The sequence below is a fragment of the Gopherus evgoodei genome, chromosome 14, assembly GCF_007399415.2.
Source record: "Gopherus evgoodei ecotype Sinaloan lineage chromosome 14, rGopEvg1_v1.p, whole genome shotgun sequence".
Classification (NCBI taxonomy): Eukaryota; Metazoa; Chordata; order Testudines; family Testudinidae; genus Gopherus; species Gopherus evgoodei.
The window spans coordinates 33,232,321-33,244,854 of NC_044335.1; positions in this window are offsets into that span (position 1 = coordinate 33,232,321).

The following is a 12,534-nucleotide window of genomic DNA, read 5'->3' on the forward strand; positions in this document are numbered from 1 at the left end:
GGTGGACTCCAGATTCATCAACCTAGAGTCCCAAGTGACAGTGCAACCCTTTAAGGCCAACTCTTTAACTTGACTACAGCCAAATTGCCTGTCCAGTACAAGGGCTGGTCAGGGATATGGACTTTCACAGTCTGTGACAACCATCCCATTCCCATGCTGCTGAGAGAAGACTTAGCCAATCATGTGATTAACCATTAACTCCGTTAACTAGGGTGATCGTGGGCTAAGCTCAAGAGCTTTTCTCTATACTTAGTTGGAATTACCAACTGTTTTGAGGATACCAGTCCTCCTTGTGCCCATCAGAAAGGGTTTCCTTGTATAAGAGTCCTCCTTTTACAACAAACCTGGACCTATTAGAAGAGCTGAGAAGCGATGGGTTATTCCGTGATGCCATCCAAGCTCCCTTGAGGCTTTCATCCTCTTCCTGCTCTTCCAGGAACTGCTCCCTTAATATTAGGGTGGGTCTTTTGCTCATGGTTTGTGCTATGAATCCTGTTTGTGGTGTTTCCCCAACATAATGCTGCATTGTTTCTGATGGTCTTGTATAGATATTCATTGACAATTGCTTGACTTCAAATGAGACTAGGGGGAGGGATAGCTCAGTGGTTTGAGCATTGGCCTGCTAAACCCAGGCTTGTAAGTTCCCTCACTGAGGGGCCCACTTAGGCATCTGGGGCAAAATCAGTACTTGGTCCTGCTAGTGAAGGCAGGGGGCTGGACTCAATGACCTTTCAGGGTCCCTTCCAGTTCTATGAGATAGGTATATCTCCATATATTTTGCTACACTCAGACTCCATGCTTGCGAAAGGGGAAGTACTGCCTCTTAGAGGCACCCAGGGGGAGACATGTAATTGTCCCAGGTCACTGGGTGGGGGCTCCAGATGGTTTTGCATTGTGTTATTGAAACAGAACCCCTGGATACTGAACCCGGCTCTTGTTGCTGCCAACTCAGACGTTGATGACACTGCCAACCCCTGTTGTTTTAACTGTAGTAAATAGTCCAGGATGAAGGGAATCATGCTCTTCTGAAGAAACCAAACTGAAAACTTCTTCCCGTTAGCCAGATAAGTGGCATGAGTGGAAGGCTTTCTGCTTCCACGGAGGACTTCCCTAACTGAGTCAGAGCACACAAGCTCCAATGGGTTTAGCCATGGAGTTTCCATACCGTGAGGTGGAGAGACTACAGGCTGGGGTCCTGGAGGCAGCTGTGCTCCTGCATGATCAGTCTGAAAACCAGGGGCAGGGCTATAGGTGTGTGAACTGACAGGTCTAGCAGTGTGGTGAACCAGTGCTGATGGGGCCACACTGGTGCTATCAAGACTAATGACACTTTATCCTGTCAGACCTTGAGGAAGACCTTGTGGCTGAGTGGGAATGGCAGGAATGGGTACAGCAGGCACGCCTTCCATGAGAGGAGAAAGGCGTCCGTGAGCGAGTGAGCCCAGGCTGTGGTTCATAAAGGAGCAGACCTGCTGACACCTCCTGTTGTGCTGTGTGACAAATAGGTCGATCTGGGAAGAGCCCCACCTTTGGAAAATGCTTATGGTAAAGTCCAGGAACAGAGCCCACTCACGGCCATGAAAAGACCTGCTGAGGTGATTGGCCAGTTCGTTCTGCAAGCCCGGAAGGTATGATGCCTCCAAGTGTATCGAGTGGGTGATGCAGATGTCCCACAGCCTAAGGGTTTCTGACAGGGGAGAGGAGTGAGCACCACCCTGTCTGTTTATATAGAACATTGCTGTGGTATAGTCTGTCAACACTGATCTACAGGGCAGATGTGTATGGGTTTGAAACATCTGGCGAGGTGCACCGCACGCAGCTCCCTGATTTTGACATGCAGTGAAAGTTCTGCCTGGGACCATAGACCCTGAGTCCTGCCTCTGCCTAGGTGCGCTTCCCATCCCATCACTGACACATCTGTGACTAGTGACAGTGAGGGCTGAGGTCTGGAGAAGGGTCTGCCCCCTGTAGCAGGGTGGCCACCTGCTCCTGCCCTGAAGGGCTTAAAACAGCCCTGGGAGAGGGCTGTGGTAGAGGAAAACCTGGGTTGATTGGGGAAGTAGCCGCAGCTGGGCCACGCCCCAACCAGGCCACAGCTGACTCTATAAAGGGGCTGTGGGCCAGGAGCACAGGCAGTCTCTCTCTAGGTGCAGAGAGAGAAGGGTCTGAGACTTGAGTAAGGTACCAGAGTAGAGCAGCGCTGGGGAATAGAGCAAGGGAGCTGGGGAGCTCCTGCCTGGAAAACCCCCATGCTGCAGGCCTAGCCAAAGGCCTGAAAGGGCACTGGGGTTGCAGAGGTGCAGCCCCGGGCATAGGTGGAGGAAGCAGGTTCAACCCCCCTTGCTGATGATGAGCGATAGGGACTGCAGTCTGTCCCAGAGTGTGGAGGCTAGATGAGGACTGGCAGTGAACACTGAGGCAAGGTGGGGATAGAGCGTGGGAATTCCCCTGGGAGGGGAGCCCAGGGAGTGGGGGTACTGCCAGGGGGCAACACCCAAGGGACAGGGGCACTGGGATCCGGGAGGGACATCGGCCTGCAGAGGGTGCTCCAAGGCTGAAGAGCTAATTCCCATATGGACCAGCAGGAGGCACTGCAGGGGCCAATCCCACATTGCTAACCCCACATACTGTCTGTGGGTCAAGTCACCACAGGAGGGACTCGAGAATCTGAGGGGTAAGAGTGACCAGTCTGTCTAAGTGGTCTCGGTTTGGCCTGTAAACTCAGGCCAGCCATGCCTGAAGGGGGTAAAGCTGCAGTCTGGCATGCTGTACTACATATGTGCAAGCAGCCATATGTGACATCCAAGTAATTTTAGGCAATTCTGCACCATTGTGTTGGGGAATCTGCTGAGATCCTCTATGACAGCACTTGTGGCAAGGAACCAAGATTCGGGACAGAATGCTCTGGCCTGACTGGAGTCCAGGAGGGCCTGATGAACTCTGTTGAATGGGAGTTATGGTTGACTTCACCATGTTCAAGCTGAGGCAGAGGTGGAGGAACGTTGTCTGCACCAGGCTCACGTGGTCCTCCACTCCGCCCAGGAGTAGCCCTTGATTAGCCAGTTGGCTAGGTACGGGAATACCTGCACCTGATGCTTCCATAGGAAGGCTGCCATGACCACCATGCACTTGGTGAACACCCAAGTGGTTGCCAAGAGGAAGATCGTGAACTGATAGTGAATGTTGCTGACCACAAAACAGAGGATCCACACCTGGGGGACAGCGTTATGGACACATAGAAGTAGGCGTCCTCCAAGTCAAGGGCAGCATACTAGTCCCCAGATCCAGGGAGGGAATGATGGAAGCCAGGGAAACCATGCGGAACTTCAAGTTCTTCTTGAATCTGTTGAGGTTTCACAGGTCTAAAATAGGCCTGAGCCCACCCTTGGCCTTGGGGATTAGGAAATATTGGGAGTAGAACCCCCTGCCCCTGAACTCTAGAGCAGCGGTTCTCTAACTTTAGCAACCTGAGGACCACCATTTTGATTTAAATTTTTTCAGGGAGCCCTAAGTTCCCCTGCTCAGCCCTTGCCCCACCCTCTTCCCTGAGGCCACACCTGCTCACGCCATCCTCCCTCCGTCCAGTGCTCACTCTCCCCCAGCCTCAGGGAAGGGGTGGTAGTGCATGAGGTGTGCAGGCTGCAGGATCTAGGAGGGAGTTTGGGTGCAGGAGGGGATGTGAGGTGCAGACACTGGGAGGGTGTTAGGGTGTGGGCTTGGGAGGGAGTTTAGGTGCAGGAGTGGGAAGGAGTTTGGGTGCGGGAGGGGGTGAAAGGCGCAGGCTCCGGCCTAGGGGCACTTATTTCAGGCAGCTCCTGAAAGTGATCAGCACATCCCTCTGGCAGCAGCTCCTAGGTGGGAGGGCCAGGGGAATTGCAGAGTTTGGGGCTGGGGCAGCGCAGGGACAGCTCCTGGGCCACAGGGACATGCCGGCAGCTTCCAGGAGCAGTGTGGAGCCAGGGCAGGTACCTTAGCTCTGCTACACTGCAGGAATTTTAGTGTGCAGGAGGCACTGGAAAGGAGGGGGAAGAGTTGAGCAACAGGGGCTGCAGGCCCCAGGGTACCCTTGGGGACTCCCAGGGGTCCACAGGCCCCCGTTTGAAAAAATCCCTGAAGAGGGATGGGGAAGGTGGGGGGGAAAGTGGGAGGATTCAGAATTGGAGAGAATATCCCAATTCTACCATGTGCAAGACCCACTGGTCTGAGATTATTTGGGTCCAAGCATGGTAAAAATGAGACAGACGGTTCACAAAGAGGGGGGAAGGATCTGGGATGTGGACCGGTGCGTTGCTCCTAGCACATCTCCAAGTCTTCTTGGAAGCCGGAGACTGCCTTGTTGAGCCCTGGCCCTGGTTGGAAGTGGACTATGGAGGCCTTCTCCTATTACTCCTATCCCATTTCCTGCTATAGTCCTGTCTCTGCTGAGAGGGGTAGACATGAGATGGGGGCTGAGGCTTAAATGCTTCCTCTATGGGGCTGGAGCGTGGAGCCCAGCAACTTTAAGGGTGATCTAGAGTCTTTTAGGCTGTAGAGCCTAGAGTCCATCTGTTCTGTGAACGGACCTAAGCTGTCAAATGGTCTGCTGTGCCTCTGGAGACCTGCAGCCACCAGCTTCAGCGCATAACAATGGAGGTGGACATTGTACGGGTGGCCGAGTCCGCCACGTCCAACGCAGCCTCCAAGGAAGTCATTGCCATTGCCTTACCCCCCCGTCCCCCAAGGATAGCCTCAAAGTCGGATGAGGAGTCCCTTTAACTTGGACAGAGTTCCAAGAATTACAATTCTAGCAGCTGAGCACTGCTCGCTGATTAGCAATTCGAAGCTGGACCCCCACCCCCCCCGGTGGAATAAACCTTGTGGCCAAGGAGGTCCAGTTTCTTTGCCTCTCTGGATTTTGGCACAGGACTTTGCTGCCCTTGCCTTTCCTCGACGCTGGCTGTGTCCACGAGCAGCATACCTGGTTAAGGGTGGGTGAAAAGGTATTTGTACCCCTTAGAGGGTGTCTGCCTCAGGCTTTTTTCTTTTTTTAAAGATTAAGCACAACAGTCCAAGCATTTCTCAGAACAAGGCTAGGGAAAAATACAGCACTTCTTCCCATGTTAAAAATATTCTTCCCACTGTTAGTTAAACTCTAGCACCTCCATGCTTTGGAGCAAGGATTTGGAATTTGGCAGGAAGGTTGCCCTGGTGTCAGAGCTGTGTCTTTTAAGATCCCCTATAAAAATCCACCTGAATTTGACCAAGTTACGAGCCCCTGAATTAGTTCTTAACAGTGGGGACCTGTTAAGTTTGGCAACTACATTCTTTGAAAATTCTGTGCACTGACCATTCTCCAGCCCGCAGCTGCAGAGACTGAGTAGGACTTTAAAGAACGTAAGAGTGGCCATACTGGGTCGGAGCAAAGGTCCATCTAACCCAGTATCCTGTCTGCCAACAGTGGCCAACACCAGGTGCTTCAGAGGGAAGGAGCAGAACAGGTAATTATCATACTTTCACTGCAATTGCTGCACCTAGCGCCTGTGTCCTGGTTACAGGAGCTGAAATCAGAGGTGCTCTCTCTCCAGTGCTCTCATTGGTCCCTGTCACAGAGCTGGTGCTGGCTCTCCCACTTTTATGCCTGCACCCTGTGTTAGGCTGGTATAATAAGGAGTCTTTCACGCCTTCCTCGGCTGGATCACCCAATATCTTTATTTACAGCGTTTGTGCAGTACCCCGGTCTCCCAACAACTAATGCCCCACAGACCCTCCCCAGGGTCTCCTGCCTCAGAGGCTTCCCTCTTTGGTGAGGAGACAGTGAAATCACTCTCTTGTCTCCTCCCAGGCTAGGCCCCTCTCTGAAGCTTGTTTAAGGTTTTTATAGCCCTCACTTGTCTCAGCCCAGCTGTCAGCTCAGCATGTTCTTCTAAGCCAGCCCTGATTAGGGCTTGCAGCTGGGCTCCCTGCTGAATGCCTGTGTCTCTACCCTGGCCAGAGAGCAGACTGCAGCCAGCATTTTGGCAGGGCTTTAAAGGGGGTTTTACCTCTGCACTGCCACAGTCCCCCTTGGGTGCTCAGGAAGCCTGGAATAGGAAGAGGAAGCAACCTGACTGGGTCTAAGGATGGGTGGGGGAAAGAGAGAAGCTAAGACTGGGACAAGAACAGGCTGGAGGGGACAGGGCAGAAGAATGCAGGCTCCTTAGAAACTGGAATAGCACCAAGGATTCCTGAATGTCAGGATTCCTCTGCTGCCAGTCTCTCACTGCCTTCTAATGGCTGGGCCACAGAAGATAACCTGCTACTGCTGCTATAGGTTACTCTGTGTTATGGATGTAAAGGTACTACCCCTGCTGATGAACTATGGGGGAGTCATTTGGTTCCACAGTATGGCATTTTTATTTGTTTGCTTTTTTATATACTGTAGGAAATTCCATTAAAAACCTCTACAATGCATGAACATTAAGGTGACCAAGTCAAGCCCTCAAAAGTTAGGAAGTGCCTGAATTATGGGTGCCCTCACATTGGGGCCGAGGTGCCTTAACGGTGCATTTCCATATCTTGAGTAAATTGGGCTTCTTTTAACTTTAAGTTCAACTCAGAATGTATTGGACTGACAGCGTTTGGTTTGGGGATAATTGCACCATTCCTGTAATGTAATTTACAATAAATTACTGCTATACGCTCACAAACATTATTCCATCCTGATGTACAGTGTTATAATTCCAGTTTATCCCAGAGTCAGTCAGCTTTGGTATCATCTGCTAGCTTTGTTAACATGCAGTTTGGCCAATCACTAACGTAAATGAGAAGAACAGAAAAGACAGTTACTCACCTCTGTAACTGTTGTTCTTAGAGATGTGTTGCTCATATCCATTCCAATTAGGTGTGTGCGCGCCGCGTGCATGTTCGTCGGAGACTTTTTACCCTAGCAACACTCGGTGGGCCGGCAGGTCGCCCCCTGGAGTGGTGCCGGTATGGCGCCTGCTATATACCCCTGCTGGCCCGCCCGCTCCTCAGTTCCTTCTTGCCGGCTACTCCGACAGTGGGGAAGGAGGGCGGGTGTGGAATGGATACGAGCAACACATCTCGAAGAACAACAGTTACAAAGGTGAGTAACCGTCTTTTCTTCTTCGAGTGATTGCTCACATCCATTCCAATTAGGTGATTCCCAAGCCTTACCTAGGCGGTGGGGTCGGAGCAAGACGTTGCAGAATGTAAAACCGCTGCGCCGAAGGCAGCATCGTCTCTAGCCTGCTGGACCAGTGCATAGTATGATGCAAAGGTTTGTACGGAAGACCAGGTGGCCGCGCGGCAGATTTCCTGTATGGGGACATGGGCCAAAAATGGGGCAGATGAAGCTTGAGCTCGGGTAGAATGGGCGGTAAGAGGACCCGTCGGAACATGGGCCAAGTCGTAACATGCCCGAATGCAGGATGTCACCCAGGATGCAATACGCTGGGAGGAGATTGCCATGCCTTTCATGCGTTCCGCCACTGCCACAAAACAATCGAGGTGAACGGCGGAAGGGTTTGGTCCTCTCAAAGTAGAAGGCAAGAGCCCTTCGGACATCTAAAGAATGGAGCTGTTGCTCCCGCCTCGAGGAATGCGGCTTTGGGCAAAAGATTGGCAGGAAGATGTCCTGGTTACCATGAAAGGCGGAGACGACCTTAGGGAGGAACGCCAGGTGTGGTCGCAGCTGTACCTTGTCCTAATGGAATACAGTATATGGAGGGTCCACAGTCAGTGCCCAAAGCTCCGAGACTCGTCTAGCCGAGGTGATAGTGACTAGGAAGGCCACTTTCCAGGACAGGTACAGCAGCGAGCATGTGGCTAAAGGTTCGAAGGGGGGTGCCATGAGCCTGGTTAAGACAAGGTTCAGGTCCCAAGTAGGGGTAGGCCGTTTGACCTGAGGGTATAGTCGCTCCAAGCCCTTGATGAATCTTGACACCATAGGGTGGGAAAAAACTGGACTTGCCAGCCTTGCCCGGATGGAAGGTGGATATAGCCGCGAGATGTACTTGTAGAGAGGAGATCGCCAATCCCTGCTGCTTGAGAGACCACACGTAGTCCAGAATAGTGGGGACTAATATGGAATGTGGAGAATGGCCATGCTGGTTGCACCAATGGCAGAAGCGCTTCCATTTCGCGAGGTAGGTCGAGCGCATGGAAGGCTTCCTGCTGCCCAGCAACACTTATTGTACTGCTGCGGAACGGCGCAACTCTGACTGGCTTAACCAGCCAGGAGCCATGCAGTTAGATGGAGGGACTGTAGGTCCGGATGGTGCATCCTGCCGAAGTCTTGCGTGATCAGATCCGGCCAAAGAGGCAGGGGAACTAGGTCCGCCAGGGACAGGTCGAGCAGCATGGTGTACCAGGGCTACCGCGGCTAAGCCACAGCGATCAGGATGAGGCGGGCTCTGTCTCTCCGGAGCTTGATCAGGACTCAGTGGACGAGAGGAAAGGGTGGAAAGGCGTAACAAAGACATCCCATCCACGGGATCAGGAACACATCCGACAGGGAGCGACCCTGTAGAGAGCAGAACACCTGGCATTTCCTGTTCAATCTGGAGGCAAACAGGTCTATGCGGGGAAACCCCCACCTCCGGAAAATTGAATAAAGGACGTCCAGACGGATGAACCATTCGTGGGACGGAAAGGATCTGCTCAGGTGATCTGCGGGTGTTCCGTACTCCCGGGAGAAAGGAGGCCAATAGATGTATAGAGTGGGCTATACAAAAGTCCCACAGGTGTATTGCTTCCTGACACAGCGGGGAGGACCGAGTCCCGCCCTGCTTGTTGATGTAATACATGGCCATTGTGTTGTCTGTGAATACCGCAACACAACAGCCGTGTAAATGGCGTTGAAACGCTTAGCATGCCAATCGGACTGCCCGCAGCTCTCGCACATTGATGTGGAGCATCAGTTCCCTTAGTGACCAGAGACCCTGTGTGCGCAGGGTCCCCAGGTTGGCACCCCAGCTCAGCGAGGACGCGTCCGTTGTCAGGGACACAGAGGGCTGGGGGGGGTGAAATGGTAGGCCCGCACACACTTGGGAGGACGTCGTTCACCAGCCGAGGAAGCCTAGAACATTCAGTGGAATCGTTATGATTGTGTCTATGGCGTCCCTGCCTGGCCAACAGACCGACGCGAGCCAGGTCAGCAGCGGGTGCATGCGCAGTCTTGCATGCCTCGTGATGAAGGTGCATGCCGCCATGTGCCCCAGGAGAGCGAGGCAAGTTCGAGCAGAAGTGGTCGGAAAGGCTTGTAGACTTTTGACCAGGGAAACTATGGCTTGGAACTGGTGCAGGGGTAAACTGGCTGTCGCAAGGTTGGAGTCCAGCATTGCCCCGATGAACTCTATCCTCTGTGTAGGCACCAGACCGGACTTGTCTGGGTTGATGGTCAAGCCTAGACTAGCAAACAGCTCCCTGATGATGCCGACGTGGCCGATCACCTGCGCCTCCGAAGTGCCTCGGATAAGCCAGTTGTCGAGGTAAGGGAAGATGTGAATATGATGACGGCGCAGGGAAGCAGCGACGACCGCCATACATTTGGTGAATACCTGAGGGGCCAAGGAGAGACCAAAGGGGAGGACAGTAAATTGGTAATGATCCTGATTTACCGCAAAGCGCAGATACCTCCTGTGCGGAGGAAAAATTGCAATGTGGAAGTATGCGTCCTTCATGTCGAGAGCAACGTACCAATCTCCGGGATCCAGGGAAGGAACGATGGTTCCTAAGGATACCATGTGGAACTTGAACTTTTTGATGAATTTGTTCAGTCCTCGCAGGTCCAGGATGGGCCGAAGGCCCCCTTTTGACTTGGGGATTAAGAAATACCGGGAATAAAACCCCTTGCCCCTTAACTCCTCCGGCACCTCCTCTATAGCTCCAATGAATAGGAGCTTGCGAACCTCCTGGATGATAAGTTGCTCGTGAGAGGGGTTCCTGAAGAGGGACGAGGAGGGAGGATGGGAGGGGGGTGGAGAAATAAACTGAAGACGGGTATCCAAACTCCACCGTGCGTAGGACCCAACGGTCCGAGGTCAGTTGGGACCACGCTGGCAGGAAGGGGTGGAGGCGGTTGAGAAAATGAAGAGGATCCAGGGAAGGGATTGGTATACTGCTCTCGGGCGCACCCTCAAAAGTTTGCTTTGGGTCCCTGCGATGGTTTGGCGGACCCAGAGTTGTTACCCCCTTGAGGACCCTACTGACGTCTGCAGTTCGGGCGGCCTCGTCTCCGGGTAAAATCCTGTCTGGGTCGAGGCGGGGGGTAAGGGCGCTGAGGTTGTGGGCGGAATGGCAGTCTCTGAGTCTGGGGTGTATGCATTCCTAGTGAACACATGATAACCCAGTTATCCTTCAGACTCTGTAGTCTGGGATCTGTTTTCTCTGAGAAAAGACCTTGCCCGTTGAATAGCAGGTCTTGGATTGTATACTGCAACTCGGGCGGTAGTCCGGAAGCCTGTAGCCACGATATGCGACACATGGCTACACCAGATGCCAGCGTTCTGGCTGCCGAATCTGCGGCATCTAAGGATGCTTGCAGTGTAGTCCTGGCGACCCTCTTCCAGGAGAGCTGAAAATTCCTGGCGTGAGTCCTGGGGAACTAATTCAGTGAACTTGCAGACAGCCTCCCAGGTGTTGTAGCTGTATCGGCTCAAGAGGGCCTGCTGGTTCGCCACATGGAGCTGAAGGCCTCCCACAGAGTAAATCTTGTGGCCCAGCAAGTCCATGCGCCTGGCTTCTCTGGATTTTGGCGCAGGAGCTTGCTGGCCGTGGCGCTCCCGTTCGTTGACTGATTGTACCACCAACGAGCAGGGGGCGGGGTGCACGTAGAGGTACTCATACCCCTTGGATGGCACCATATATTTTCTTTCCACTCCATGGGCTGTAGGTGGGATGGAGGCCGGGGACTGCCATATGGTGTCTGCCTTTGCCTGGATGGATTTGATGATGGGGAGGGCCACCCTGGTCGGTGCTTCTGCAGAGAGTATGCTGACCACCGGGTCCTCCACTTCAGGAACTTCCTCTACAGGAAGATTTATATTTTGGGCAACGTGCCGCAGAAGGTCCTGATGTGCCCGAAGATCAATAGGCGGGGGCCCCGATGATGATGTGCCCGCTACGCCTCATCCGGGGAAGAGGAAGAAGATAACCCAGGGAGGAGTGGTTCTTGTACGGAAGCCTCGTGCTAAGGGACCTCCGTCTCTGGGACATCCTGCTGTGTCAGGGGATGCGCAGGGTCCTCCTCTGTACCCGAGGGGGGAGGCCGGCTGACTGTGGCCTCTGGTGCACGGTGCTCCGAATGGCTGGAGTGTGCTGGGCCCAATGGCTCGCCCTGGGTTTGGTGGTAGGCCCAAGGCGTCCAAAAGGACCACTGTGGTGGCCCATGGTCCAGGTGGGCCTGTGCATCCGAACTCCCGTAGGAGGCGCTGTCCGCGTGTGGAGAGGCAGACGAGTGACGTGAAGGCCACAGAGGAGCTGACGATGACTGTGCCAGGCCTCAGTGCCCATAGATCTCGCCTCTGCGCGGTGCCGGTGAGTGGTACCGGGAGTCGTGGCGGTATCTCGATCGGAACCGAGACCTGCTACCAGCTCGGTGCCAGGAGGTTGACTGGTGCTGTGTGCTGTCGTGCTGGGAACAGCTGTGGTAGGTGTGTCGATGCCGCGATCTGGACCGGTGTCGAGAGTAGCATGATGGCGACCGGGATCTCGAGCGGTGCCGCGAGTACGACCGGTGCCGCGGGGAACGGTACCGAGACTGCGAGCGACGCCGGGATCTTGAGCGACGACAAGGGTGAGAGTAGTCTCTAGATCTGGAGTGGGACCGACGGTGTTCGGTAGTGCCCAGCGAACGCAGCCGCACCATGGTGGGCTTGCCCATCGACTGAATAACCCGCACTGGCGGTGCCAGGGGTTGGGGTAATTCGGGCTCTGTGAGAGCGATGAGGTCGTGTGCCACGGAGAAGGTCTCCGGTGTGGAGGGTGCGACGAGCTCAACTGCAGGTCATGCTGGAGAGCTGAGAGGCACCGGACTCAATGGCTCCTGAGGAGCTGGAATCAACGGTGCGGAGATACTCGGTGCCGCGGCAGGTGACAGTGCCGGGTGGTCCGGCTTGGAAGTACGCTCTGACTGTGGTGCAGTTGTAGGTGCCACAGGAGCCTTGTGCTTCTTGCTCCTCGGGGAGAGGGAGCTGTGCCGGCTTGGGTGTTGGGCAGGTGAAGGGTGGGGAAGCGAAGCCCTTGTCGGTGCCGGGCGGTCCGGAGCGGAGGAAACGCTTGGTCCCGGTGCCGGAGTCGGTGCCGACGATGGGAGAGCCAGCGCTGCCTCCATCAAGAGCTGCTTTAAGCGACTGTCCCGCTCTTTCTTTGTCCAGGGTTTAAACGCCTTGCAGATCCGGCACTTGTCCGCAAGGTGGGACTAGCCAAGGCACCTCAGACAGGAGTCGTGTGGATCTCCTGTGGGCATCAGCCGATGACAGGCCGCACAAGGTTTGAAACCCGGTGAACCGGGCATAGGCCCCGGTACCGGGGGAGGAAAAGGGGCAACCCCCC